The 24585-nt window shown below is 47.0% G+C and overlaps 1 pseudogene across 1 annotated transcript; it reads left to right on the top strand.

Annotated features, from left to right (window-relative positions):
- Positions 1-1718: 1718 nt before the first annotated feature.
- Positions 1719-3408, top strand: LOC104662122 (annotated as a pseudogene). Its single transcript, XR_747946.2, has one exon. The product of XR_747946.2 is annotated as an uncharacterized LOC104662122 (transcript).
- The last annotated feature ends 21177 nt before the right edge of the window (positions 3409-24585 follow it).

The raw sequence follows: 24585 nt of genomic DNA, 5'->3' as shown, positions 1-24585 counted from the left end.
GTGTCACCCACACATTGGTCCAGGGACCCTCAGTGCAGAGCCTGAAGTTGGGGGCTTGTGGGTAGAAAAGGCTTTGTGAACTGTTATGATCCGGACCCCTTCCAGACGGCGCAGCACTTTCCCATGGTCCTCACTGGCCTCAGTCTCCCCGACCAGCAGTGGGAGGGGACGGATCCATAGTGGAGCGTGGTGCAGGTGACATTCACGAGCTGTGACTTCTTGGTGCCAGGTTGGCATGAGCCTGGGCCCGGCCCGCTCAGCAGCCCACATTGGCCAGCATCCATCTGCACGTGTGCACTGCGTGCTTCACATCTATTGAGAGTTACAGCAAGTGTTAAACGAGGTGAGTTCACATAACAGGAATTCTGGAACTGCTTGATAACTAGGAAGATTGTGCAATATCGGCCTTAACTCCACCTGATGGCAGGTGACCCGGATAGAAAATGGCCCTGCCTTTAGCCAGGATGTGGCGCTCCAGCTTGTCTTCAGTGTGATCACTTGTCACTGTGCTTTTTCTTTCGGTAGTGAAATCCTTCTCCATACCCACGTTTTGTTTTGTTTCTTAAGTTGGGAAACAGAATGGGCCAAGGAGGTGGAGTGACTGAAGACCAAGGGTTGGTGCAGCCTCCTTGCCGCGCTGCAGGGGCTGGGCCGCACCGGCTTCTGCTCTTTTCAGTGTCCAGGCTCCTTGGGTGACACTGGAGTTGTCATGGTGGCAGTTCAGTGTGAGATTTTTTTTTACCAGGTATTGTGCTTAAGGGACATGATTTTCCATTTTCTTCGCCCTGACAACGTGAACAAAATAGGCCCTGTTGATTCCACTTCAGCCGAGGAGCCTCAGGGCTCAGAGCTGGTGACGTGCCCAAGGTGATGCAGCTCGTGGGCAGCCATGCCTGCCTCGGGCACAGCCTCCAGCGCCAGAGCTGGGCTCTTCCACATGGCATTTAGCACAGAAAGTCATGCTTCAGGCAGTGTGGGCCGCTATAACAAAACACCTGAGACTGGGTAGTTTATAAAGAACAGACGTTCAGGCCAGGCGTGGTGGCTCACGCCTGTAATCCCAGCACTTTGGGAGGCTGAGATGGGCGGATCATTTGAGGTCAGGAGTTTGAGAACAGCCTGGCCAACATGGTGAAACCCCATCTCTACTAAAAATACAAAAAAACTAGTCGGGGGTGGTGGCGCATGCCTGTGGTCCCAGCTACTTGGGAGGCTAAGGTAGAAGAATTGCTTGAATCTGGAAGGCAGAGGTTGCAATGAGCCGAGATCACACCATTGCACTCCAGCCTGGGTGACACAGTGAGATTCTGTCCAAAAAAAAAAAAAAGCATCATTTCTCATAGTTCTGGAAGCTGGAAGTCCAAGATGAAAGTGTGGGCAGATTAATTTCGGCTGGGAACACTGCATCCTCATGTGGCGGAGGGGATGGAAGGTCAAGAGGCCTCAGCTAGTTCCCCACTGCCTTTTTATGAGGCATGAAGCCATTTCTAAGAGTAGGGGGCCCACCTCTTAGTACCACTGCAATGGCAATTACAATGTCATGTGAATTCTGGAGGGGACACGGTCACACCGCAGCACCAGCACCCGGTGAATGTGGTTCTCTCCTATGTCAGAATTTTGTGAGCGCCACACAGGGTTGCATCTGTTTTATTCTCTGATTGATTCTAAGCCCCGTGTCCCTGGCATGGGATGGCTGCTTGGCAGTGGGGAGTGGATGAGCCAGTGGTACCAAGGGCTGGCAGCCAGGGCCCTGCAGGGAACAGACCCAAGAGCTGACATGGGGATGTCTGCTGAAGGGTGTATTTACCACGAAAAGGGCAGGGCTGGGCGGCTGGGCAGCCAGTTTCACCCTCGCACAGGGTACCTGGCAAGACCAGCGGCCGGAGGTGACGTCCTCAGTAGAGAACGGTGGCCACTGGAAACTGCGCAGCTGGAAGGAGAAACGCTCGGGCCTCTGGTGGGGACCAGCCTGGGGTGGGGTCGGCCAGGGTCAGCTGCCTTTCCTCCATGCTGGGACAGAGATGTTGTGTGTGTGTGACAAAGCATTTGATAGCACACCAAAAGTTTCCTCCGTTATGTGTGTGTGAAGTGTTTGACCAGGTCAGAAGTCTTGTTCCACGCGCATGTGCTCACGCAGACAGAAGCGGAGGGGCCCTGTCACTCTGCCTCACACCGCTGAACCACAGAGGTCTCCCACTCGTCAGGCTTGCGGCTCAGCCGCTAAGTGTGTCAGGTGTGCATCCCGGGCTCTCCTTCGTGCTCTGCCCTATGGTGGCACAGGCGGTGAGGTTAGACAGGTACCGGTCAGATTATGGTGGCACAGGCGATGTGAGGTTAGACAGGTATCGGTCAGATTACAGTGGCACAGGCGGTGTGAGGTTAGACAGGTACCGGTCAGATTACGGTGGCACAGGCAGTGGGGTTAGACAGGTACCGGTCAGATTATGGTGGCACAGGCGGTGTGGGGGATTAGACAGATACTGGTCAGATTACAGTGGCACAGGCGGTGTGGGGTTAGACAGGTGCCGGTCAGATTACGGTGGCACAGGCGGTGTGGGGTTAGACAGGTACCGGTCAGATTACGGTGGCACGGGCGGTGGGGTTAGACAGGTACCAGTCAGATGCACGGGCTCCCCACACCCCTGCTGTGGCTTTGGCAGTAAGGACAGGACGCACCCACATCACAAGAGGAGCACAGGCAGGGGTGTTGGTGTTGGGGCAGCCCTCAGGGTCTCCAGACCCTGGCCCCCCTCACACAGCAGCCCAGGAAGGAAGGGCAGAGTCCCAGGTGTCACCTGGTGGGGATCTCCCAGGAGCTGCCCCTTTCTGGAAGTCACAGGACAGGAATGACAGGTCGGGGGACTGCAGGAAGCTGCCACCTCTGGGGTCAGAACATGCCCAGGCTGCAGGGGCTCCATTGCGGGGTCTTCGAGAGCCAGACAGCCTGCCTTGTGCTGCACACCTGGCTTTGCTCTGTGCAGAACCCAGCACACGTGATTTTGTGTGACATGCCAACAGCCTGGCTCCCTGGACAGGAGGCCTGCCCTGGGGTAGTGGCTGCAGGAGGAGGGTGGGGCAGGCACCCATGAGTCTGTCCAGCCTTGTCACAGATGCGTCGCCCGCCCTGCAGTCCTGATTTCAGCTCACCTCAGAGTAAATCAGAATAAACCACACCTGGACTTTCACGAATGCATTGTCGACGCTTTCAGTTCACCCCTTTCTTTGCTAACTTTCTTCCTATTTTCTTCTAACGCAAGAGCTTATTAATTCAATATTTATCATTTTGAATAACTTTTTCCCTTTTTAGTAACAAAATGTACTCCACTATTAGTAAAATGTATTTACTATTTTAGTAACAAAATTATACTTGCCTAATCATGTTTAAAATATAGTGATGTGAACAATTCAGATGTCTCTATTTTCTTGACGACTCAACCCCAAATGTCTGGAATTGACTCCGAGGTATCCAGGGCCTGCAGCCAGCCGTCCAAGAGGAAAAAGAAACCACACCCTTCCTTCTGGGAACCTGGCCAGGAACCCCAGAGCACAGGCGCCTGGCTTTAGTAACACTTCATTTCCACATCTGCAGGCCCATGGTGTGAATTCATTTCTTTTCTCTTGTCACTGCGTGTATTTTGCTTTTACTGTTGTGCTGTTTCACACTTGGCAGCCTCAGTTAGCACTCCAGCCCGCCTGAAGCCGTGCATAGCCCATTCCTGCAGGGTTTGATACCTGCAACCTCAAACCCATTGAAAGATTCCAAAAATTGAACCAAAGTTAAAATCCTCCATTATTACAGAAAGTTATTAAATGTCAAGTCTCAATCTGAAAAGTTTCTGCCAAAACTTTACATAAAAGACTTTTTTTTTTTTTTTTTTTAAATTCAAGACAGGGTCTCTGTCAGCCAGGCGTGGAATGCAGTGGCGTGATCATGGCTCACCGCAACCTCAAACTCTTGGGCGTAAGCGATCCTCTTGCCTCAGCCTCCAAAGTAGCTAGGATCACAGGTGCATGTCACTACGTCTAGCTAATTTTTAAATTTATTGTGTAGAAATGGGGGTCTTGCTATCTGGCTCAAGCTGGTCTCAAACTCCTGGGCTCAGGCAGTCCTCCCATACTGGCCTCCCAAAGTGCGGGGATTACAGGCATGAGCCACCGTGCCCGGCCTACATAGAAAACTTTTATAGCCCTTGTAGCTTTCACGTTTTCTGTGTTGTTTTTCAAAAATAATATGTGAAATGCAAAATCCCAATTGGAAAACAGTGCATTTTAGCCGCAGTTTCATTGGTTACAAGGAATTTCCAAGCATATCTGGTCAACCCCAGAGATTTTGTTTCCACACAAAACAATCACGGAGCACAGAACGTTAGAGCCATAGAGTGGTTTTGTGCCAACAGCCAAAGCTTAGAAAGGTCGAGGCCACCATGCGATATTCCCATTGTGTGTTTTCTGTAATTTCAGATTATCTCAAATAGAAAGCACGCAGCCCTTAAAAAAAAAAAGCTCAGGAAAAATCTCATTTGCTAATCGTGGCTTTTTGCATTTTAATTTGGAGCTAGTTACAGGACTGGAACTGCATTCTGCCAGCATGGGTCCCTGGTCAGCCAGTCCTCTGCCAGCTGGTGTCTGTCTTCTGGCCCTTGGTGTGCACACAGCACAGTTCTGGCCACTGAGAAGGGGAGGGCTTGTGGCTGAGTGAGTTTCCTTTGCAAGTGAAGGCAAGCCTGGATCGAGGACACCTTCCCATCCCTTCCTGCCTCGTTTTTGCTTGAAATGTAGTCCCGATGCCTACAGGGGCACCTGCTGTTGGCACCAGGAGGGGCAGGCATGAGGATCCACATCCACACTCAGACACGGGCAGCAACGGGTGGCACAGCCCTGGGCCGCCAGCCTGGGATCCCGTCACGCAAGAAAAACACCAGCCTGATGGCAGCAGTGAAGGAAACACCCCACCTGCCGTGTTGACCTTTACCCTTTCTCACAGGTTCCTAAACACACAGGATGAAGGGTGTGAACCTGCTGAGCATGTTAACCATGTGAGTGATGAGAAAACCTTCCCTAGGAGACATAACAGTTTGCAGCTGTGGACTTTTAAAAATCATCTTGGCTGGGAGGCGAGACAGAGTTGGGGGGCCTGGACTCGTCACCTGTGTCTCAGATGCTGCAGCTTCAAAAGGAGGCTTCCTTGTTTAAAGGAAGTTACTCTGTTCCTTTTTTTTTTTTTTTTTTTTTTTGGCTTATTTTGAATTAATTTCAAACTTACAGAAATTTGAAGGGGAAAAAACAAACCTTCCATATACTATTTATGCATATTTATCCATTTTTAACTTTTTGCCGCATGTCATAGCAGTCTCTCTTCCCTTTCCCTCTGTCTCTCTCTCCTTGCCTCTTTCTTTCTTTCCCCTACTTTACTTTATATCCCTTACCCCTTAATACTTTAGTGTTTATTGGCTGGGTACGGTGGCTCACATCTGTCATCCCTGCACTTTGGGAGGCTGAGGTGGGTGGATCACCTGAGGCCAGGAGTTCGAGACCAGCCTGGCCAACATGGTGAAATCTCGTCTCTACTAAAAATACAAAACATTAGCCGGGTGCACGCTTGTAATCCCAGCTACTAGGGAAGCTGAGGCAGGAGAATTGCTTGAACCCGGGAGGTGGAGGTTGCAGTGAGCCAAGATGGCACCACTGTACTCCAGCCTGGGTGACAGAGTGAGACTATGTCTAAAAAAAAAAAACAAAACAAAACAAAAAAAAACTTTAGTGTTTATTTCCTAAGAATAAGGATATTGTCTTATGTAACCACACAAGCTATCAATTCAAGAACTGTAACGTGGAGCCAGTACTTTTTATCTCATCTACAGTTTGAATTCTAACTTTGACAGTTTCTTTCCTATCCTTTTTTTCTCTTGGTCCAGGGCAGAGGACCAGATCACATCCTCTATCTAGTAATCACATATCTTTATTCTTTCATCTGTTGCAGTTCTTCAGCCTGTCTTTGTCTTTAACAGCAGTGATATTTTTGAAAAAATACCAGCCGGTTGTATTAAAGCATGCCCTCCATTTGGTTTGGTCTGGTGTTTTGTCAGGGTTGAATTCGAGTTACGTGTTTCCGGCTGGAGTGCTCTGTAAGCAATGTCCTTGAGATACGGAACACGGAGGCGTCTGTCAGCCTGCCCTGATTGGCAGTGTTAATTTTGGGCCCCGATAAGGTGATTCCTCCTCTGAATAATCACTGATTTTCCTCGTCCTTGGGTGTCCTGCGGGAGATCTGCTGAGGCTGAGAACGCCCTGTCTGCCCATAAAGCCGCCTCCTGCCCCAAGCTGGCCTCACTGGCACCAAGTCACGTTTGCACTCAACTGGGTCAGCCGTTATGGTGACGGTTCAGTGTGTTGATTTTCCACCTCCGTCACTTCTCACAGCATTCTACAAAGGGCTACTTTCTTCCCAGTGTTTGTTTACTATCCCTGTGGGTTCATGGATTCTCTGTTCAACAACGTTATTCTATTTATAGTGGGTTATAACTGATCGTTGTTCTGATAGACGTTGCTGCTTCCGTTGTTCCAGGTTTGCCATGGGGGTCTGTCCAGGCTGTTCCAGCATCCTTTGGACCAGTCCTTGTTTTGAGCACATCCTTATTTTCTTTTTCTTTCTTCTTCTTCTTCTTTTTTTTTTTTTTTTAAATGTCTGCATTTCTTTCTATGATTATTGTTTTTATGATACTTCAAGTTCTAGGGTACATGCGCACAACGTGCAGGTTTGTTACATAGGTATACACGTGCCATGGTGGTTTGCTGCACCCATCAACTTGTCATTTACATTAGGTATTTCTCCTAATGCTATCCCTCCCCCCTCCCCCCACCCCACAACAGGCCCCAGTGTGTGATGTTCCCCACCCTGTGTCCAAGTGTTCTCGTTGTTCAATTCCCACCTATGAGTGAGAACATGCGGTGTTTGGTTTTCTGTCCTTGTGATAGTTTGCTCAGAATGATAGTTTGCTCAGTTTCCAGCTTCATCCATGTCCCTGCAAAGGACTTCAACTCATCCTTTTTTATGGCTGCATAGTATTCCATGGTGTATATGGAGCACGTCCTTACTTTCTTTCCTTTCTTGCTTGCTTTTTTTTTTTTTTGAGACAGAGTCTCACTCTATTGCCAGGCTGGAGTGCAGTGGCGCGGTCTTGACTCACTGCAACCTCTGCCTCTTGGGTTCAAGCGATTCTCCTGCCTCAGCTTCCCGAATAGCTGGGACAACTGGCACGCGCCACCACGTCTGGCTAATTTTTGTATTTTTAGTAGAGATGGGGTTTCACCTTGTTGGCCAGGATGGTGTCGATCCGTTGACCTTGTGATCTGCCCACCTCTGCCTCCCAAAGTGCTGGGATTAAAGGTGTGAGCCACGCACACGACCACGTTCTTATTTTCTATGCAGCGGATGCACCTTCTCTGCTGTGCCACTGAATCCAGCCCTTTCTCTGAGAATTCTGGTTCTTTTTAGTGAGGAATGGGATTTGAAGTTAAGATGTGAGTGGGAGATGTGCTGGTTGCTAGTGGGCCATCAGAACCTCCAGACCCTTGTACCTCCGCTACAACCCAGCCCCACAGCACTTCCTTACCTGCCTCACTCCTGTGCGTCCCGTCTTGCATGGTGACCACCCCGGCTCACAGCCGCAGAGGGAGCATCACGCGTGGCTCAAACACGCCGTAACACAGCAGGTTTGGAATGGCTCCACCCACAGGACCGCAAGAAACAAACCCATTGAGACTTCCAGATCTGTTTGCAGCTTTTTTCTTTAGTCTGAGGGTATGCAGTCAAAGTGCTATCTTCAAAAATTACTTAAATTTGTTTTGTCCCAACTCTCTTTCAGATGATGGCTAATTATTTGAAAGACACTTAGGTTCCTTTGTTGGCATTCTATTGTAGCATTTTCCCCAATTCTTGATAATTCTATTATTTGAATATGTAAAATGTCATGATTCCAAAAGTTAAAACTATTCAAAAAGCTGTGCTCAGAGAAATGTCTTCCTCTCTATTTCTTCTGTCCCGTTTTATCCAAAAGGAAGCAGTTCGTTTATTTTTATTTTAACAGCTTTCCTGAACTATAATTCACATACCATAAAATTCACCCGTTTAAAGTGTATTTAGCGGTTTTTAGTATTCATGGAATTGTGAAACCACCACAATCAATTTTAGAACCTTTTTATCAACTAAAAAAAAAAGAATTTGTACCCATTAGTAGCTATTCCCCATTTCCCACCTCCCACCCCGACCCAATCCCCTTAGCAGTCCTCCTCCCTGACCTTAGGCAACTGCTAATCTTTTTTTTTTTTTTTTTTTGAGATGGAGTCTCGCTCTGTCGCCCAGGCTGGAGTGCAGTGGCCGGATCTCAGCTCACTGCAAGCTCCGCCTCCCGGGTTCACGCCATTCTCCTGCCTCAGCCTCCCCAGTAGCTGGGACTACAGGCACCCACCACCACGCCCGGCTAGACTTTTTGTATTTTTTTTTAGTAGAGATGGGGTTTCACCGTGTTAGCCAGGATGGTCTTGATCTCCTGACCTCGTGATCCGCCCGTCCCGGCCTCCCAAAGTGCTGGGATTACAGGCTTGAGCCACCGCGCCCGGCCGCAACTGCTAATCTTTTTGTCTCTGCAGATTTGCCAATTCTGGACATTTCCTATAAGGGGAATCATACAATACATAGCCTTGTGCACCTGACTTCTTTCACACAGCGTCATGTTTTCTTTTTTTTTTTTTTTTTTTTTCTGAGACGGAGTCTCGCTCTGTCACCCAGGCTGGAGTGCTGTGGCCGGATCTCAGCTCACTGCAAGCTCCGCCTCCCGGGTTCACGCCATTCTCCTGCCTCAGCCTCCCGAGTAGCTGGGACTACAGGCGCCGCCACCTCGCCCGGCTAGTTTTTTGTAGTTTTTAGTAGAGACGGGGTTTCACCGTGTTAGCCAGGATGGTCTCGATCTCCTGACCTCGTGATCCGCCCGTCTCGGCCTCCCAAAGTGCTGGGATTACAGGCTTGAGCCACTGCGCCCGGCCGCAACTGCTAATCTTTTTGTCTCTGCAGATTTGCCAATTCTGGACATTTCCTATAAGGGGAATCATACAATACATAGCCTTGTGCACCTGACTTCTTTCATACAGCGTCATGTTTTCAAGGTTCATCCGTGTTGTAGTGTGTATCAGTACTTTATCCCCTTTTATTGCCAAATCACCATACCCTATAGTATGGACTGACCACGTTTTATGTAGCTGTCTGTCAGTGGGTGGCCGTTGGTATCGTTTCCTCTTTTTGGCTGTTATGAACAACTCTGTGATGAACATGGTGGCGTGTTTTTGTGGGGACATAGGTGTCCCCTCTCTTACGTCTTCCACCAGGAGTGGAACTGCTGGGTCCTACATTCGCTCTGTGGTTAGATGCTGAGGAACTGCCAGAGCGTTTCCTGAAGCACCTGCACTCTTGGCTGCTTTACGCTTCCATCAGTGCATGAGGGTTCCGGGCTCTGCACATCCTCAGCAGCCCCAGTCTCTATCCCTCTGCGTCCTGACCGCCATGCCAGTGGGTGTGCGGTGGTGCCTGGGTGTGGCTTGATTCCCATTTCCCTGACGGCTGATGACGCCAAGTGTCCTCACTGGCACCCGGCCCCTTCGTGTGTCCTCCTGAGAGCAATGCCCCTTCACGTCCTGTGTCCACTTGGCCCAATGGGGTAATTCCTACCCCGTGGAGTGGAGAGTTCTGATCTACTCTGGATGCACACCACTTATGAGACACCTGGTCTGCACAGACCTCTTTCCACTCTGGGCTTGTCTTTTCACTCTACTGATGTTTCTGGAAGTTTCCTTTTGTTGTTGGTGGTTTTCGGATCGTATCACAAAAGGTTTTGCCTAACCTGAGACTGCAAAGATTAACACTTGTATTTTTTTCTGAGAGTTTTAGAGTTTTACTTTTTACATTTAGGTCTTTGATCCCTTTCTAGTTTATGTTTCTCCTTAGATTAGTTAGCCTGTTCTAGGCCGTCCTTTTGTTTTTTACAAAAATCCTTCTTGCTACAATTTCAGCCTTTATATTTTTGAAAAACATATGTCTTTCATCTGTACTTCCTAATATACCGTTTTTAAAAATGTACTTTTTTATGTTAGCAAATCTGTACTTCGTAACTAATATACCATTTTTTAAAATGTACTTTTTTATGTTAGCAAATCTCTCTATATCTGCAGGGCCTTTTGTTCTGTATTTTGTTGATTTGTTTCTTACTTGCTTGTTTTTTGGTTTGAGTGGTCTTGTTCAAGCTCTATTTATTTTATTAATCTTTCTGAGAAGTAAGGGGTTTTTTTGGTTAATCTTTTTATTGATAATTTTTTATTTGTTTCTGTCCTTATATTCATTATTTCCTTTCTTCTTGTTGTTTTCAATTTATTCCGTTTTTCTATTCAGTTTTCAGATTTTTTTATTGAATATTTTGTTTTATTTTGAAGTTTTCTTGCTTCCTGTAAATACATTTGAAATTATAAAATTTCGGCCGGGCGCGGTGGCTCAAGCCTGTAATCCCAGCACTTTGGGAGGCCGAGACGGGTGAATCACGAGGTCAGGAGATCGAGACCATCCTGGCCTACACGGTGAAACCCCGTCTCTATTAAAAAATACAAAAATCGGCCGGGCGCGGTGGCTCAAGCCTGTAATCCCAGCACTCTGGGAGGCCGAGACGGGCGGATCACGAGGTCAGGAGATCGAGACCATCCTGGCTAACACGGTGAAACCCCGTCTCTACTAAAAATACAAAAAAACTAGCCGGGCGAGGTGGCGGGCGCCTGTAGTCCCAGCTACTCGGGAGGCTGAGGCAGGAGAATGGCGTGAACCCGGGAGGCGGAGCTTGCAGTGAGCCGAGATCGCGCCACTGCACTTCAGCCTGGGCGACAGAGCGAGACTCCATCTCAAAAAAAAAAAAAAAAAAAGAAATTATAAAATTTCTTTTAAGTACTAATTTAACATTGTCCCACAAAATTTTACATTTTTGTTTTTATTATAATTTGGTTCTAAATATTTGGTAACCCTCTTCTGATTTACTTTTAAACCCAAGGGATATTTAGTAATGCCATTTCCTTTCCAGAAATGTGGTATTTTAAAACTTCTATCCTTTTGTTATTTATTTCAAGATTTATTATACTGTTATGTTAGAACACACTTTGTTGCTTTAGAGTTTATTGTGTTTCTTTCTTGCTAAATACATTTTTCATGATATATGATCAAATTGTATAAACATTCTATGCATTTTTACAAGTATAGTCTTCATTGGATGAGAATTCTATGTAAATATAATGATTTAGAATTTGTATATTTCAAATCTTTGATGTCTGCTATTTTATATGTTTTAAGAAATATCTAATATAATTGCCAACTTATGTTTTTCTCTGTATAGTTGTGTGAGTTTTTGCTTTTTTTTTTTGTTTGTTTGTTTGTTTTTGAGACAGAGTCTCCCTCTGTCACCAGGCTGGAGTGCAGTGGCGCGATCTCGGCTCACTGCAACTTTTGCCTCTCAGGTTCAAGTGATTCTCCTGCCTCATCCTCCCGAGTAGCTGGGACTACAGGCACGTGCCACCACGCCCAGCTAGTTTTTGTATTTTTAGTAGAGACAGGGTTTCGCCATGTTGGCCAGCCTGGTCTCGAACTCCTGGCCTCGGGGAATCCGCCTGCCTCGGCCACCCAAAGTGCTAGGATTACAGACGTGAGCCACTGCACCCGGCCAGCTTTTGCTTTTTTGAAGAAACATTCTTAAGTACTGATATGATCATGATGGCGGCATCTTGTTCATTTGTTTCCTCTTTCAAGTATATAACATCATGCTGTTCTTTGGTGATCACTTTGCTTTGGACTTTGCAGATAGCAGGGCTACTGTCTAGTTTTATATTGATTCGAATTTGCCTAGCGCTTCTTTTTCTATTTATTTTAAACTTTGTAGTGCTTCCTTGGAAAACTGTTGATTCTTTTTTTATAAATCCAAGCTTCGTATTGGTGTTTTAGCTCATTAAGTTGATCGTGTCTGTGGTTGCAGCAGGACTTTATTTCTGCATCCTTCGTTCATAATTGGCTTTTACATTCCTTTCTTTTTCCCCAAGTTTCTTCTATAGATTTTAATAGTAGTTACGTTTAGTTTAAGATCCACATCGATACATATCTAATCCTATTGATTTCCTGAGCAGATTAATATTAAATCTTTGGACTCCCACGTTGATTCTGTTTAGATATTTACTTTTGCGTTGTTGTAAATGTACTTCATCTTCTCTCCTCACTTTAGTCCTGGCTTTTTGTTTGTTTGTTTTTGAGATGGAGTCTCACTCTGTCGCCCAGGCTGGAGTGCAGTGGCGTGATCTCGGCTCACTGCAAGCTCTGCCTCCCGGGTTCCCGCCATTCTCCTGCCTCAGCCTCCTGAGTCGCTGGAACTACAGGCGCCACCACCACGCCCGGCTAATTTTTGTATTTTTAGTAGAGATGGGGGTTTCACCGTGTTAGCCAGGATGGTCTCGATCTCCTGACCTTGTGATCTGCCCTCCTCGGCCTCCCAAAGTGCTGGGATTACAGGTGTGACCCACCGTGCCCAGCCAGTCCTGGCTTTTTTAGATAACAATAGACTTTACTAAAATCTATTTGATCTAAAGTTTTTTATACCCATAGTTCCTATCAGCATCCTCGTCGATTTATTTATCTTCTAATTTCCTTGAAGAACGTTTTCAACGTGGGTCTTGGAAAAGTGGATCTTCTGAGGCCTTTGATATTGGAAGATAATTTGATGTGTGCTCATACTTCAGTGACAGTTGAGCTGGCTATAAAATTCTACATCAAATTCTTTTTTTAATGTTTTATTTAATTTATTTATTTATTTATTTTTTAGACGGACTCTTACTCTGTCTCCCAGGCTAGAGTGCAGTGGTATGATCTCGGCTCAGCTCACTGCAGCCTCCAACACCCTTGTTCAAGGGATTCTCCTGCCTCAGCCTCCCTGGTAGCTGGAATTACAGGCATGCGCTGCCACACCCAGCTAATTTTTGTACTTTTAGTAGAGACGGTGTTTCACCATGTTGACCTGGATGGTCTCCATCTCCTGACCTCATGATCTACCTGCCTCGGCCTCCCAGAGTGCTGGGATTATAGGTGTGAGCCACTGCACCTGGCTTCTATGTCAAATTCTTTTCCTTGAGGCCTTTAAAAATATTACTCCAGTGTCTTCTGGCACCCAGTGTGGCTGCTGGAAACTCTGAAACCAAACTTATTCTTTCGTTGGTGATCTGCTCTTCATAGAAGCTTTTGGAATTTTCTTTGATATTCTTGAGTTTCACTGTCAATTACGGGTAAGTTTCCCATCCATCCTATTTGACACTCTCTAAGTCCTTTCAGTTTGAGAGCTTTCATCTTTGTTTAATTTTTTCTCATTTTACCTTCAAGTATTTTTTCCTCCCTTTTTATTTGTCTGTTTGTTCCTGGAACTCCATTATCTGTACATTGTCACTTCTTTAATTACCTTAATCACCTTTAACCATTCTTTCATAGGTTCTCTCTTTTCCTGTTGCCATTTGGGCGAGTTGCCTCTAGCCCGCTCACCTGGCTTTGGCTGCATTTGGCTCATCATGTTCCTTATTTCAATTATTTCATTGGATGCTAGACATTCCTTCTTCCCTGCTTTATGTCTCTGGTATCTGCCCTTATCTCTTTGAATATGTTTATTTGTATAAATTCTTGGTGCATCTGTTTTAAAACTTTAAACAGGGGAGGCTGAGGCGGGTGGATCACCTGAGGTCGGGAGTTCGAAACCAGCTTGGCCAACGTGGTGAAACTCCATCTCTATTAAAAACACAAAGATTAGCCGGGTGTGGTGGTGCGGGCCTGTAGTCCCAACTACTCAGGAAGCTGAGGCAGGAGAATTGCTTGAACCCAGGAGGGGGAGGTTGCAGTGAGCCGAGATTGCATCACCACACTCCAGTCTGGGAGACAGAGAGAGATTCATCTCAAAAAATAAAAATAAAATAAAATAAAATAAACTAATAAAACTTTAAACAGTATCCTCAGCTCAACTTATTTCTTTTTCGGGGGTTGCAGTCCTCAGGTGTTAGCTCCTTGGAGTGGGTGGGTTCCCCCTGGGGTATCAGACACCGGTCAGAGGAGGCCCAGGTCAGGTCTTCCCCAGAACTGGGGCCAGGAAGGGGAAGAGTCTGGGCTTAACCACTCCATTGGCTCCAGCCCCACCGCCAGCATCTGGGGGCAGGGAGTTGCAGTCAAGCTCTTAAAAAACAAAAGCGGAAAGTGCAGTGAGGTGAGGTATCCCCTGAGGACAGGATGCGGAGACCTGCCTGCCCTGCAGGGGAGGGGAAGGAGGGCGGGGCCATCTCTCGCCCAGCCCCAGCCTCCCTGATGATGCTCCGGTCCACCCAGCTCCGGACGGTGCCCCCACTCAACAAGATTGCTGCTTTTCCCGTAGACTGGAAGGAACTCCAGGCCTTTTCTCCAGCTGTCCCTGAATTCTCCTTGTCTGCTTTCTTCCTAACTTCCTCAGTCCAAGGCTTGGAGGCCCCAGTCTGCAAATCAGGACCCATGTCCCTCTCCACACCTTCTCATTTGTGTAGTTCTGTTTGGAGTCTGGACTCAGTAAATCTCTGTCCTCCTGGACCAGGTTTTGGTGCCCTGGGGCTGCTGTGGAACCTGCCCCAGATGTTTCCTGGTCATTACAGATCCCAAGACCCTCCTAGGTCCCAGATCCCTGGATCTGGAGGAGTGGGGCCCCTTCTGCCAGGCTTCCTCCCTGGGTCACGAACTCGCATCTGCCCGGACTCTCACTGCTCTCTCTCTCTCTCGCTCCTTCTCACTGTCCACTAGATTTTATGGAGGAATCCTGAGAGACGCCCCAGGCTGCCTACCATCACATTGACCATGCCCACCAGCATTGAGGCTCTGCACCATCTCCCCGTCCTGTCCGAAGCCCCTTCCACCCGGTACCGTCACCACTTTACACTCCGGGGTACTAGTCCGTCCACACCATGCTGAGAGCTGCTGCCGTGAAAAGACCCTTGGATCTCACCCCCTCCAGCAGCTGCCTCTCCTCTGCTTTCTAGAGAAACCACCTAGAAGGACTTTGTACACACACCAGCCCCACCTCTTCTTTCCTGTTGTCTCCAAGGCCCAAGGCCCACCACAGTGCCCTCTGCCCCCCACAGTCACCCCTGTCGGGGCGCTGGCGGCCACTTCCCTCCAGTGCCCTGCAGCAGCGCTTGCTCCACCAACCCCTCCTCCAGAAGGACTCTTTTGGGCGGGATCCTGGAGCCCGATCCTGGTCCCCCTCCCATCATCCTAACCTCCTCCTGTCTTCTCCAGCTATTTTTTTCTGAGAGGATCTTCCCAGGCAAAGTCACCTGTAAATCACATCCATACCCCAGAAGCTCCCAAAATCTCATCTTCAGCCCAGACCTGAATACTGGGTCAGCTGACATCTTACCTGGGCATCACACACTTTCTGCAGCTTCAGGCATCCACACCAGGACTTTGCTTTCCCGGACAAGGTGCTCTTCCTCCTGTTACCTCCATCTCGGTACCAGGGGCTGCTCTCCTTCCAGTTGTTGAAGTCAAACCTCTTGGGATTTTTCTTGATTCCTCTTTCTCTTCAAACCCCCATCTAATCCCAGGGCCAATCCTGTTGACCTGTCCTGTCCATAATAAAGCCCTGCGCACTCCGCTCCTCCTCTGGTGGTTTGATGAGCGTTCTTGTACCCATCACTAATTTGATCCCAGAGTCTCCACTAGAGACAGGAGATGCCTCTGCACACACGGACACACACCGAGTGTCACAGCAATTCCACTGGTGGGAGGCAGACATCCCCGAGCATTTGAACAATCGCTTTTCTTTGTTGAAGTTTTCTTCCACCCCATTCACTGTCTCCTCTGACCACACAACTTGGTTTTGCCTCTTTCTCCGTGTCGAAGGCTGCCTGGTGGTCTTTGACGGTTTATTTCTCAGCATAAGGCACTGAGAAGGGATGTGGAACCCTGGGGGTCTGTGTGTGTGTGTGTGTGTGTGTGTGTGTGTGGCGCGTAAGGAGGTTTGCCTGTGGGCCCTGGGATGACCAGGGAGGCGCATGGGTCTCATGTTAAGGAACCCATGAATCACGCAGATTTTCCTCGTGGGTGTGGGGTGGAAGGTCCTGTCATTCTGTCCCCTGGGGTGTGGGGTGGAAGGTCCTGTCATTCTGTCCCCTGGGGTGTGGGGTGGAAGGATTTGTCACTCTGTCCCCTGGGGTATGGGGTAGAAGGATCTGTAATTTGGTTGCCACAACTCTTGGATCCAAGTAGGCAAAGGTCACTGTTCCTTTACTCCTCCTGCTTCCCGTTCCTGCCTTGGAATCTCCATGACAGTGTCTTCTGGCCGATTCCTCCTGGGCCCTCCTAGCTGGGCTGGGGCTGCCGCCTGCCCTCCTGGGTGTGGAGCAGAACCTGGAGATCCTGTGCCTCCTGCTTTCAGCCTCACCTGATGCCCCCTTTCAGAGATGCCTGAGCCTCCCCAGGCTCTCCCTGTGGCTCCAAGTAGCCTCCTCTGGTTGGTCTCACCAGTGTCCACCCGTCCATCATCTGTCCGTCGGCCTCCAGGCCTCAGACTTTGCCGTGGCCCTCTGCCTTTCACTGTCTTGGCCCTGGAGCATTTTGTTTCTCCTCCCCTTCCTCCTTCTTCTAATTCTTCTTCTTTTAATTCTTCTTCTTCTTGTTCTTCTTCTAAATGGAGACAGGGTCTCACTATGTTGCCCAGGCTGGCCTTGAATTCCTGGCCTTGAGCAATCCTTTTGTCTCAGCCTCCCAAAGGGCTGGGATTGCAGGCATGAGCCACCACACCCGGACTTGCCTTCTATCTTCTGCCTTCTATCTTCTTTCTCTACTTTCAACACTTAAGTAATTTTAGCCAGATTTCAGCAGGAAATGGATGGACATGAGTGCTCTGTCTGCCTGTTGGATCTGCCTGTTGGACCAGAAGCCCTTGCATCTGATCTAAACAACCCCCATCTTGCCTTTGTTAGGGTTTCTTCTTGGTTTTATTCATAAAATTGACATCTCAACTCTAATATTTATGTTCTTGTCACAGACAAATGTAATAGACTAATCAGTTACCTAATTGTCCTAAACCCAATCTTTTAATAAAATCTGGTTTCTTAAGAACTGGAGCGACAGGTTTGTGAGAAAGCTCCTGCCTGGACAAGGCCAAGAGCGGCGGAGTGAGTTTCAGGCTCCCAGAAGTGGGAAGTAGTTTGGATTTAGGCTGTAAAGAATTCCCTGTAAAAATAGCTGAACAGATTGGTCTCATATCACTGTGGGACTTTCTTGGAACATGAGGTGAGGTTATGGGTTGGCTTGAAAATAAAACCAAACACATTTCCCAATGAGGGAATGGGGCTGTGGTTAGGGTGGGATCCGTGGGGGTTCTGGGGTGCTGGCAGGGCTCGGCGTGTGATCTGGTTACATAGCTGTTTGCTTTATAGCCATTTACTAAATGTATGGTTTGTGAATTCTTCTGCTTGTATGTTTTATTTCACAATAAAATGTCAACTTTTTTAAACAACTAAGCAAAGTGAAGAACAATGCAGTGTAGTTTCTTTGGAAATACGCTTTGGTAGTTATTTAATTGGGCAAATGGAAAATTACTTTTTATGAAGACGGTTTCTGCATATCACAAAAACGCCGTGTGCTGAACCCTGCAGTAAGTGAAAGCGTCTAAATAAGAGCAGCCGTTTGTTCTTCCTGGTAAGGCACCCTCTGCTGTTTTCTCTGGAATCCAGCTGGCATGCCTGATGACTGGCGTTTTTATAAATCAGTGAGTATTTACATGTCTCAAACGGGCAAGTTTAAAACCACAAAGTCAGGGGTATGTTAAAAGCTTGACTTCGGGTCTTCATGATCCATTGATCTTTTCATTTCTTCATTTTGGGTCCGGCTGCTTGGCATGAGGATGTTTTTCTCGCGTCTCTTGTTGCCGGGCTTACAGGAGAGTTGGGTGATAGGAACACAAGGAGCAGAGAACGCACCGGCCTCTGACAGCCGCGCTGTGCAGATTGGTCCTTCAGCCACACGCAGGAAATGCCACCAGAGTGGGACATGTCTTCTATTCTCTTGGAAGTGATGAAACCACCTCTCAGAAATTACAGCAGTGAGAAAACTATGACGTTGAATGATACCTGACCTAACCCACCCCCATCCGGCCTTTGACCTCCAAACTGTCTTTCATCGTTCCTAGGCCTGGGCCAAATTAACTGGGAGATATTTATAGTTTAAACGATAATAGCCCTTCTCTCAAACTGAACTGCCTGCGTAAAGCTAATGAAAGACCACTAGGTTAGGAGGATGGGAGGAGCCTGGATTCCGCTAAAACATAGACGTAAACGACGACCAGCCATTACTCCGGAGGTCACAAGATTTGCAGCTTCTGCAGATAAACATCACTATTGTAGAACCTAAGATTGGCCGTTTGAGATGTCCTTTCAAGTTTTTGCATTTCTGATGTCTGACTGGTCCTGTGGCCCCCTCAGAAGCGGGCTCCCTGGCCTGCTAAACTATCCTTGAAAAACACTAACCTCCACATTTTCGGGGAAATTGATTTGAGTAATAACTCCGTCTCCCGTGTGGCATGGCTGGCCTCGTGTCAGTTAAACTTTCTTTATTGCAATGCCATGGTTTCAGTGAATTGTTTTTTCTGTGCAGTGGGCAGGAGTTTTAACCTCTTAATTTTGGATCCAGCCTTCAGGCAGTGACTGTGATTGGATAATTACTTTAGTGGCATTAGATACTGAGGCTACCGCACTCAGGTGGATGGAATGGGCAGGAAACATGACATGGACTCTACACCAGCATCTGTTCCCTGCAAAAGGGGCTCTAGGAACTTGAACAGTCATTCCCACCTTCTGTGCGCATTAGATCACTGCAGAGGGCATGAGAATGTGCTTGCCTGGCCGCTCTGGGCCTAAGCTCCCATGTGAGCATTTGTTTTAAACCAAAAATAAAATTCCAAAAACCAAAAGCCCTACATCCAACTGAATGGACTCCCACTCTTGGCCAACAGGATTGCAAAGAAACCCGAAAAACAAGTCAGGCCGTGATGGACGCCTCATTGTACCCTCTGCCTTTGGGGTTCAGGCACAGCTGACAGCATTAACATTAACACAGAGACCTTCAGACTGACCAGACAGGCTCTGGAAGTGATAGGAACAAGGCCCAGGGTGCAGGAGGAGCCTCGAGGGCTCACACTCGCTCTCCTGCTGCCTTATGAAGAAGGTGCTTGTCATGCGCGTCCGTGTGAATAGACCACCAAACAGGCCTTGTGTGAGCAACATGGCTGTTTATTTCATTTGGGTGCAGGTGGGCTGAGTCTGAAAAGAGAGTCAGCGAAGGGAGATAAGGGTGGGGCTGCTGTTTTTATAAAATTTGGGTAGGTAAAGGAAAATTACAGTCAAAAGGGGGTTGTTCTCTGGCGGGCAGCTCAGTGGGGGAGCTTTTTGAGCCAGGATGAGCCAGGAAAAGGTATTTCACAAGATAATATCATCGCTTAAGGCAAGGACCGTCCATTTTCACTTCTTTTGTGGTGGAATGTCATCAGTTAAGGCGAGGCAGGGCATTTACACATCTTTTGTGATTCTTCAGTTACTTCAGGCCATCTGGGCGTAAACATGCAAGTCACAGGGGATGCCATGGCTTGGCTTGGGCTCAGAGGCCTGACAGTGCTTGCTTCCCTCTTGCCTTCCTCCATGATCGTAGGTTTCCTGAGGCCTCCCCTGCCATGTGGAACTGTGAGTCAATTCAACCATTTTCCTTTAGAAATTACCCAGTCTCGAATATTTCTTTATAACAGTGTGAAAGTGAACCAATACAGCAAAATAAACTTTCTAAATGGATGGAGACCTGTCTCAGATACTTTTGAGTTCACATTTTCATCCGTGGGCTCGGTGTAATATCATCTTTTCAGGCCTCCCTGTGGAGGTGGGATCTTCTGGAGTGATGGTTTTATTTTTCTACGATGTGTAGCTTAATTTATGGTCTATGTACATTTTCCTCTTTACAGCAGCTAACCTTCAGTCATTTACTATAGCGTTTTTTAGAATTTTACCGTTTGTCAATGACTTCCTTTGCAAAGTGTTCCTGCTCTCTGGCATGACTTTTTTATTTTATTTATTTATTTTTTTAGACAGAGTCTTGATCTTTTGCCAGGCTGGAGTGCAGTGGCATGATCTCAGCTCACTGCAACCTCCACCTCCTGGGTTCAAGCGATTCTTCTGCCTCAGCCTCCCAAGAAGCTGGGACTACAGGCATGTGCCACAAGGCCCAGCTAATTTTTGTATTTTTAGTAGAGACGGGGTTTCACCATGTTGGTCGGGCTGGTGTCGATCTCTTGACCTTGTGGTCCGCCTGCCTTGGCCACCCAAAGTGCTGGGATGACAGGCATGAGCCACCGTGCCCGGCATAACTTTTCTTGTAACTACATCCTACCTATTCTGGACTGAATGAGAAAATAGCAGGGGTGTCCATCTTCATCAGCACTGCCTCATTTGGACAGTTTGGTACAGGCTTCAAGGTTTCAGGCCTTAAGCTTTTGCAAATCACTTGCTCAGAAAAACTGGAGACAGCAGGCCCATTTATATTCATTTTAAACACTTGACAAGAGGAAGATGTCATTTTACAATGGGCAAATGTTTCTTTGAGTTATGCAGATAGGTTACTGCTAGTGCTAATTTAAAAAGACAGAGCGTGTCAAAATATGCCTAACTGGTTCTTGTGTATTTCTTGCTAATTCAGCCTCGAATAAAATGGACTTGTACATATTGATACTTCTTATCTATTCGAGAAATCCACTCATTGTTTTCATCAGTATAGAAATGTAATAAGTATTAGTTTTGGAAATACAAAGTACAATAAAGAGGAAGGTGAGTTTTACTCCCATCTTCACTAGTTTTAGGTGCGGCTGGGAGACATGGGAGGAGGGACATGGCATGGCCACCACTGGGCTGGAGAAGTGAGCCTGCTTTTCTCCAGGCTCTGCCTCTCTTCGGCTGTGGACTCAGATATCCCCTGGGTTTTCCTTGGGGCTGATTTTCACATGAAACTGCTAATTTGGTTTAGGAACACTTGGGAGTTTGGGTTTTCATTTCAACAGCACCCCCTCCCCACCCTGCCCCCAGATAATCCTGTAACTCCTGGTCTCTCACTTACCTGCACAAGGAAGGTTTTGAAGTGGAGGCTACCTCATGTCCTATCCCCTAAGCATTCTCAGTAATATTTGTATCAATCGATTTTCTGAACCTTTAAAAACTAGAAATTCTCTCTCCACACAAAATATATACTCTGTACACACTATATATATTCATAAAAATGTATGTACAAAAATTAAAAGTATATGTAAAAAGGGGCCGGGTGCAGTGGCTCACGCCTGTAATCCCAGCACTTTGGGAGGCCGAGGCAGGTGGATCACCTGCGGTCAGAAGTTCGAGACCAGCCTGGCCAACATGGTGAAACCCCATCTCTACTAAAAATACAAAAATTAGCTGGATGTGGTGGCGGGCACCTGTAATCCCAGCTACTTGGGAGGCTGAGGCAGGAGAATTGCTTGAAATCGGGAGGCAGAGGTACAGTGAACTGAGATCGCACCACTGCACTCTAGCCTGGACAACAAGAGCAAAGCTCCATTTCAGAAAAAAAAAAAAAAAATACACACACACACACACACACACACATACACACATACACATATATATATATGTATTCAAAAAGGAGATTTTAATGAATATATGTAATTTTTGTCAACTAAAAAACACAGAAAAAAGTAGCTAAAAATTACTGGGTCTACAACTTTAGAAATTGAATAGTAGAACCAACCAAAAGTATATTGAAAGGAGAAAATAAAAATAAGAGCAGAATTAATAAAGTAGAAGATAATAATACCATGGGGACAAATGACAGAACGGATTTTGAAAAGACGGAAAAATTGGAAACCTCTAGCAAAATGATCAAAGGGGAAAAGAGACGGAGAAAAGGCATGGAGGTGCAGACCAGCAATCTGAGACGTGGTGACCTCAGGGTGTCCACGCAGGACCCCCCAGCAGTAGGTGAATGTGGCCTTCCCAGGTGAAGGGGGCTTTGCAGATGTGAATAAGGAGAGGATCTGAAGGGGGAGATTGTCCTGGATCGTGTGGGTGAGTCCAGTATATTCCCGAGTGGTTTTGAAGGTAGAAGAGGAGGCAGAAGGGTTCAGGGGCGGGCGACAGCACAAGGACTCAGCTCACCATTGCTGCTTTGGAGGTGGGGAAGGGGCTGCAAGCCAGGAGTGTGGAAAGTGCAACACAAGGCTTCTCCCTGGAGCCTCCAGATGGGAATGCAGCCCTGCCACTGCCATTTCAGTTCCTAGGCAGCCCTGTTAGAATCTGACCTGCAGGTACACAACCCACAGACAGTCAATTTGTGTTGTTTTAAGACTAAGTTTGTGGCCGGGTGCGCTGGCTCACATCTGTAATCCCAGCACTTTGGAAGCCCAAGGCTGGAGGATCTCTCGAGTTCAGGAGTTCGAGGCCAGCCCTGGCAACATAGTGAGACCCTGTCTCTACAAAAATAATAATAATAAAGTAACCAGGCATAGTGGTGTGTGTCTGTAGTCCTAGCTACTTGGGAGGCCGAGGTGGGAGAATCTATTGAACCCAGGAGTTCAAGACCAACCTGGGCAACATAGTGAGACCTCATCCCTACTAAAAATAAAATAAACTAGCCAGATGTTATGGAGCATACCTGTGGTCCCAGCAACTTGGAAGGCTGAGGTGGGAGGACTCCCTGAGCTCAGCAGGTTGAAGCTACAGTGGGTCATGTCCAGCCTGGGTGACAGAGAAAGACCCATTTCAAACAAACAAATGAAAAACCCCGAAGTTTATGGTAATTTGTTAAGGGAGAAATAGAAAACTAATACAGGCACGAAAAGGAATCCATGTCTATATGGGCAGCAGTGAGTAAAACAATAAATGACGAGCTCATAAGCAGCTCCGTGCCAGCACATTTGAAACCTTTGAATCAGTGCACACATTCCTGCAAACATAGGCAGTGCACACGTTCCTGCAAAACATAGACAGTGCACACATTCCTGCAAACATAGAGCTCCCCAATGCTGGCTGAAGAAGCCTCAATAACTCTTCTTAAAACTGAGTAAATAAAATTCTTCCAGCAAGAAAATGAAAGTTCCAGGTGCTTTTATGAGCTAGTTCTATCAAAAATTTCAGGAAGAGAGAATTTAAACTTTAAACAAACTCTTCCAGAGAGTAGCAAGAATTCACGTATTTGATGAGGTCAGTTTCAGCTTGGTGAGAACAGTATGAGAGGGGGAAATGGCAAAACTCTCATTCATGAACAGAGATGGCAAAAATGCTTCCCAAAGTTAGCCAGTCAAATACAGCAATTCTTTCAAAAATCTATTACCTTGAATCTCCACATTACCACCTAAAGTAAAAAAAAAAAAACAGTATAGGTTTATTCAATAACTGCAGAAAAGGCCTTTGATAAAAATCAAACCCCATTAATGACAAAACCTCCTAGCATATTAGAAATGGAAGGGAACTCCCTTAATCTAACAAAGGGTATTTACACTCATATCAGATAGGCAAAATTTGACTCAGAATACTGAACCCAGTCGGTAGAAGTTTAAACAGTTTCAAGTATTTGGAAAACAATTGGTGTCCTCAGGGGAAACTGAAGATGTGGAGACCTAGTACCAGCAAATCCACTCTTAGACACACACCCTATGGAACGCATAAGTGCATGATATACATGTGAATGTTCACGTGGGTATTGTTTATAATAGCCCTAAACCAGAAATGACAAACATGTCCATCAGCGTGGTATATTCATGACTTAATTACTGTAGAGGAGTGAAAAAGAAGGAACTTATTGGGAACAACAAAGCCTCAGAAAAATACATGTAGTGTGATACCAGTTGTATAAGGTACCAAGAACATGCAAAGCAGCCAGGCGTGGTGGCTTGGTCCTCTAGTCCCAGCACTTTGGGAGGTTGAGGTGGGCAGATTGCTTCAGTACGGGAGTTCAAGACCAGCCTGGGCAACACGGCGAAACCCCGTCTATGGAAATTAGCTGGGCATGGTGGTGCACACCTGTAGTCCAATCTGCTCGGAAGGCTGAGGTGGGAGGATCACCTGAGCTGAGGGAAGTCGAGGCTGCAGTGAGCTGCAATACCACCACTGCACTCCAGCCTGGGCAACAGAGTGAGACCCTGTCTCAAAAACAAATGAACAGGAAAATGAAAAGAACATGCAAATGTAAACATATATGAGAAAGACAAGCAGACACGGGCTAGGTTGAGACGTGGGTATTAGAGCAATAAACTAAAGCAAGGGATGATCAACCCCCAATTTGGGATACTCTGGGTACCACTGGGGATGGAGGAAGGGGTGCAAGTATCCTATTAATAGTCTGCTACACTGAGTGGTAGGTACAGGGGTATGCATCCTATTATTCTCCCATCCGTGTGTGCTACACGCGTGATTCTGCCTGTGTGGAATAGGTCATGAACTTTCATGATA

This window comes from Rhinopithecus roxellana, chromosome 9, assembly GCF_007565055.1.
Source record: "Rhinopithecus roxellana isolate Shanxi Qingling chromosome 9, ASM756505v1, whole genome shotgun sequence".
Classification (NCBI taxonomy): domain Eukaryota; kingdom Metazoa; phylum Chordata; class Mammalia; order Primates; family Cercopithecidae; genus Rhinopithecus; species Rhinopithecus roxellana.
The sequence above is the reverse complement of the archived record's forward strand: the minus strand, read 5'-3'. Positions and strand labels throughout refer to the sequence as shown.